This window comes from Miniopterus natalensis, chromosome 14 (assembly GCF_054644295.1).
Source record: "Miniopterus natalensis isolate mMinNat1 chromosome 14, mMinNat1.hap1, whole genome shotgun sequence".
NCBI lineage: Eukaryota > Metazoa > Chordata > Mammalia > Chiroptera > Miniopteridae > Miniopterus > Miniopterus natalensis.
Genome location: NC_142094.1, coordinates 36065616 through 36071715, shown reverse-complemented (window position 1 = coordinate 36071715; position 6100 = coordinate 36065616).

Here is a 6100-nt window from a genome sequence, read left to right as displayed (position 1 = left end):
TTTATAACGAGCTCCATTACAAATTGCATTTGCCAAGCATACTTCTAGGCAAAGAGATGAGTAAAGCAATGCCCCACTCTGTGATGTGCCCACATTCTGCAAAGGGAGGCAAATGTGAAAAATGCAAGTAGAATGTAGTATGCTGAGTGCTGTAATGAGTGCAAATAAGCACAAACCACTGTGAACACAGGAGGGACATGTGAGACAAAAGCAAATTGGAAGTTAGACAAAGGTGAGAGGGTAAGTGGAACCACATGGGCGAGGAAGCATGATCAAATGCCATAGTATGCTCAATAATGAATAGTACTGATACTGTTGTAATTAGCTAGTTATTAATAGCAGAAAAGGGGCAAAGGGAAGGCCCGACATTATAGGCATGTCATTTGGGCAGCTTCACCATGAAGCTGCAACTTTGCATTCCCCAGGGAACCACCTGCCCATTCCCCACAGGCCACTGGGGGAAGGGGTCCAAAAAAGGGGAGATAGACATATGCATAGTGAAGTTGAGGTGACTAGGAAAGGTGCCTGTTGGTCACACCTGGGAACAGAGATCATTGGTCAGAATGGGCGTGGCCACTGAAAGGGAGCAAAAATTTGGGAATATATAATCCCCCAAACAAAGAAGTTCACTCTTGTTTCGCTTGACTCTTGGCTTGTGGGGCTCTTTCACTCCTGCTTCCTTGCATTCGCCCATGTTTCCTCCGTAGACATGTGGCCCTGCGGACACCACAGGCAATGGACTGATGGACTGCAATGGGAAACACAAGCTAACCTAGCCTGATGCTGTGTTGGATTGCTCCAACATGGAAAAGAAACTTTGGACACTGGCTCTGAGTTTAGCTCTGCTAGAGGCACAGGAGGACTTCTTCCTTGGGGACGACTTAGAGAAATGGGACCTTGGCAACTCAGGGATATAATTCCATGGAAATAAAGCTTTCTACAATACTTCATTCTCCGGTGGGGGCCTCGGAAATTCTTATTCCAGTGGTACCCCAGGAACCCCACTTCCATCGGTAACAGTATGATACTGCTCAAGTGTAAACTCAGGGGAATAAAAAAAATGACAATGAGGTTAAAAATCTAACTTTATAACATCAAGTGGAGAACCACCAGAAAAGCTTTAGTCAGGAAAGTAACATGGTCAGACAGGGTTTTAGGTAAATCTGTCTGGAGGCAGTATAGACAGGGATGCAGGGTGAAGAGCATGGGGGAAAGTCTAAAAATCCTGGCGTCAAAGAGTAACACATAGTCCACGTAGAAGAGGAAGACAGTCTCGACTAGAGTGACGAGGGAAGGAGATGAGCCTGAGCAATGTTTAGGAGGTCAGGAAGTGCAGAGTGAGAAAGCCAATACACAGGGAGAAAAGACACTTCCATGAGTTTCTTTTTGGATGTTTGAAATAACTGTGAAAATATGCAGGTGTAGATAACCAGGAAGCAGCTGGAAACGAGTCTGAAACCCAGGAGAGATGAGGTTTGCAGATAAAGATTGGAGAGTTACCAGCATGTGCTAAAAGCAGGAACGTGGGAAGAGCGTCAGGAGCAGCACTAGTAGAGTTCCGCACTTCAGGGGACTTCCTTCCTGTTTCCCTCTACAAGTCCACTGTCACTGTCCCTGGGCTGCTCCCAGAGCTGGTGTACAACACTCCCAGGGACCCCTTTCTGTGCTGTGCTCAGGAGGGCCCACCTAGGCCTGATGACCTTCCCATGGAGACAGCATATGCCGATCAGATCTTTCCCCACATTTTACCAACTCAGTTCTCCTGAGTTCTTTGAACAGCCCCTGAATTCTGAGAAATCTTCTTCCAGGAAATCCTCCCTCACTAGGCAGGACGATAGGATAGCAATTATCCTGAATATCCTGGCCATTGGATCGCAAATTGCCACTCCGCTTAATTAAATATAGAAATCTTGCTCCTTCCCATCTTTTTCCAATTAGATACCTCTGCGTGTCACCTACCCTTAAGATCAAAGTAGGCCTGTGTTGATATAAATGCTCTTGTTTATTGCTATTTGGTTTATTGTTTCTGTTGTCATGTGGGTGTTTGGCCCTCGCAGGGTCTGTGTGTTCTGGCCTGGCGTGTGCACTGGAGAAACCACAGGCTGTGTCAGGGAGGGTGACAGGACACCTGGCTTTTCTAGCACTGTTCTGTTGAAGGTAGTCACCCGATAGCGAGGTGATATGTCAAACTATGTGTTTTGGCTTTGAAACTATGCATTTTGGTTAGGGCAGGAATGCTTGGTAGATTGCCTGGTATTTATAATCAGGCACTTAATATATGCTTTTTAGAAGTAACAACCAAAAAAGGAAGTTGAGCTCCTAAACTCCTAGTTTTGTCTAAAGCCCAAAAGGCTTCTTTAACTAGAAAGGTTTAACAAAATAACTAGAAAGATAAGGTCTAAGGTCCATATAACAAATACATTTATGTCTATGTGCCAATATAACAACTTTTTAGTGATGGGCCAATTAGGAAGAAATGTATCTGCCAATCCCAGGAAGCCTCGCCCCACCCCCATAGCAAGTTAAGGTACAGGTAACCCTGGGCCAGCAGGGAGCTGCCCAGAGGGCCCGTCGAGGCCGGGCCCCTCCCGCAACCCTCTCTGCCGTCCTGAATTCCACTGGCTTTGTCCTCACGCTTGTCATTCCCTGGGAAAGAGGGCTGAGGGAAAGGAAAGAATTTTTTTGTCATCTTATTCTGGAAGGAAAGCCCTCCCCAGTGATTTTTACCTACATCTCACTGACCATCTACAGGGGGCCAGAGGTCAAGCTTGTAGCTTCTACAGCTTCTGTGGGAGAGCTTGGAAAGAGATGGGAGCAGTGAAACTTGGAAGCTGCCAATCAAGTACTTCAGACTTAGAAACAAACCTAAGTTACGTTATTACATCTGCGTATTTCTGTGAGTATATCGTAAGCTAATTCACTCATGCTGATGTTGCTTTCTATTTGCTCGATTCTTGGAGTAATCTTATGTGAAAATCTTCCATTCTATATGAACAATAATGCCATCCTTTTAAATATGGTCTATCTTATCCAAGTGAGCTAGGAAAAGGGTTGAAGCTATTTCTAGGTGCTGGTCCAGTTCATTGGGTGAATAAGACATATTTTTATCCACGTTATTTTAAGTTAGTTCCTGGAATTTCCCCAGTGGTGGCAGAAATATCTTTGGTAGCCTGGCCATAGTGGCTCAGTTGGTTGAGCGTCGTCCTGCTCACCAAAAGGTTGCTGGTTTGATTTCCGCTCGGGGCTAGCGCCTGGGTTGTGGGTGTGATCCCGGAGAGCATATGGAGGGCATCAGATCCTTGGTTCTCTTGCATGGATGTTTCTCCCCCCACCCCCAAGCCCCACCCCAAGCATGTCCTCGAGTGAGGATTAAAAAAAAAAAAAAAGAATACCTGTGGCTGGCAAGCAGCAGTGCTGAAGATCATTTTCCCTACCTTCCCACGTCTGCCCTGCGCGGTCCATTACATAAGTTGGAGCTGCCGCAGCTGTGAGGTCCCGGGTTGGGCTGTGCGGAGCCTTTCCGGGGAGAAGTGCTCTGTCGCCATCTGGTGGACAGCCTTGTCTCTGCAGCCTCAGCCGCGGTTCCACCTGGCTGCCCTTGAGAATCACCGGTGGGGCTTGTAAAGACCCCCAATACCCAGGCCTGGGATAGCACCAGGAGCCAGCAATTTTTTTCTTAAAGATCTGTAGCTAACTTTAATGTGCAATTAGGGTCAAGAACCACTGAGTTGGAAGCAGCTCTAAATTGGTGAGAAATACTAGACAGTCATTCCTCCTAGAAGACTGCCATAAAGGAAAAAACTAAGTGGGTAACTTGTATAATCTACAGAGGCCCTTTTGCAACTTTAAGAGGGGAAAATATCAAGGAGCTGCTAAGAAGATAAGAAATCTAAATCTAAACTACTTCCTGTGTGACTCTCCCTATGAGGCAGAATATGCTGAGAAAACACACAATCAGGCTGCCCCTGGACAAAACTGCCAAGTAGTTTCAATCTGATTTGGGTACATCGTTTGTTTATAGGTAACTGTTATACATTTTCTCATCTACTTCTCTCAAGGACCTGTGATGGGGGAGGAGGGAGTATTCCTTCTTCACATGAGTGTCAACATTCATCTAAGAACAGAGCCCTAGACCCTGCTTCAAACTTACTTTGCTGAATAACACCATATTGTATGATTGAAATTCACTAGAACTTAAATTTTCTCACACAAAAGGATAAATATGTGAGGTGATGTGTTAATTAACTCAGAGTGTGGGGAATCCTTTCACAATGTATATAATATAGCAAATGACCACTTTGTGCAATTTAAATATCTTGCAATTTTGTCAATTAAACCCAATAAAGCTGTAAAAAGATAGGGGAATCGCGGTAAAGATTACATGAGTATTCCATGTAATAGCCTTACTCTTGCAAATTTTCTGTAACCTTGAAGTTATTTACAAATGAAAAAGTGGTTTTTAAAGATATTTTTTAAAACTTTGCTGAGATCTGCTTCTTGCTCAGCTTGCTATCTTTATTTTTTCAACTAATTAGATTTGATATACATTTGTCAAACACAGTTGATAATCTTGAGAGGAAAATACATCCAAAGCACATATACAATTATAGAAGCTCTTGTTATACACATAGCATGGAAGAAACATTTATTACTTTTTACATATTCTAGAAGACATTCAAATGAAGATAAATAGGTTTAACTGGTCATTACTGTTTTAAAAAGCATCTCGAACTAATTCTTCCTGTTAACAGCTCAGTTTTCATCATGATACACACACATTATTGGTATAAAATTTTGTATTAAAAAGACCAGTCCTGCTGGCATATCTATGTGGGATCGTCTATTACGAGAGCTGACAAACTTTTTCCTGTATAGGGCCAGATGGTAAATATTTTAGGCTTTAAAACCACATGGCCTCTGTCACAACAGTTCAACTCTGTTCTTACAGCACAAACGAAATAGACCCTGGTTTACTGAATCAATGGTAGGTATCTTATAATTCCCACATAATGTGTTCTCTGAGAAAACATTTTGTCTCATTTGTTTCCTATTTAAAAATTTAAAAATTAGTTTTAACTTTGCCCAGTAAGCCATGTACATATTTTATCTCAATGACTTTTGATGTTGTAAATGGTTTTGTGCCAGTAAGTTTTAAAATGGCCATGTGAGTCTAAGGAGAGTCCCAAAATAAATGATACATGGAGTGATAACACAGAGAAGCTAAGTGTTAGTATATAAATTGAGTTCTTGAGCCACACATGTGCTAGGCCACAGACCTATCTGCACTAGTTTCTCAGGACTAGCAGCCATTATTCATCATATTGCTAAGTCGGTGTACAAACTGCACAAAAATTATGTATCTAAGTTTAAATTGTATGTAGGACCTAACCATACTGAGTCCACACCATGAGGCTTGTTTGCTATTATATATGGATTTATGATTTTGATATGTGGACGGCATTAACTGGAAAAAATAGAGTTTTAGAACCAAAAGACTAAACTGACCAAACTTTTACTACTTATGGCAAAAAAGAAGTAATTTTTGGCCCCGGCCAGTGTGCTTCAGTTGGTCGGAGCATCCTCCTGTGCACCAAACTGTCGCAGGCTCGATTTCAGGTCAGGGCACATACCCAGGTTGCAGGTTCAATCCCCAGTTGGGGCTTGTACGGGAGGCACATCGATGTTTTTCTCTCTCTAAAATCAATTTATAAAACACACACACACAAAGCATGCCCTTGGGTGAGGGGGGGAAAAAAACTTGTCTAAAAGTGAAGAAATAATTAGATTAGGCTATGCAAGCTTGAGCCTTAGGTTCACAAAGCCAAAATAAAGGCTCCCAGTTATGCAAGTTTAGCCTGTATGACCATGAAATAGGTCTAAGCAAGGCCTAAATTTCCTCAACAAGTTCCACGTTTTGGGAAAGTAGGGACTTTACTCTGTGTGTGTGTGTGTGTGTGTGTGTGTGTTACTGTGTGTGTGTGTGTTACTGTGTGTGTGTGTGTGTGTGTGTGTGTGTGTGTGTGTGTGTGTGTGTGTGTGTAAAACTCTGAGAGTTTGGTTAAGGACTTTGAAGAATCTAATTAGCCAGTTTGGTCACTGT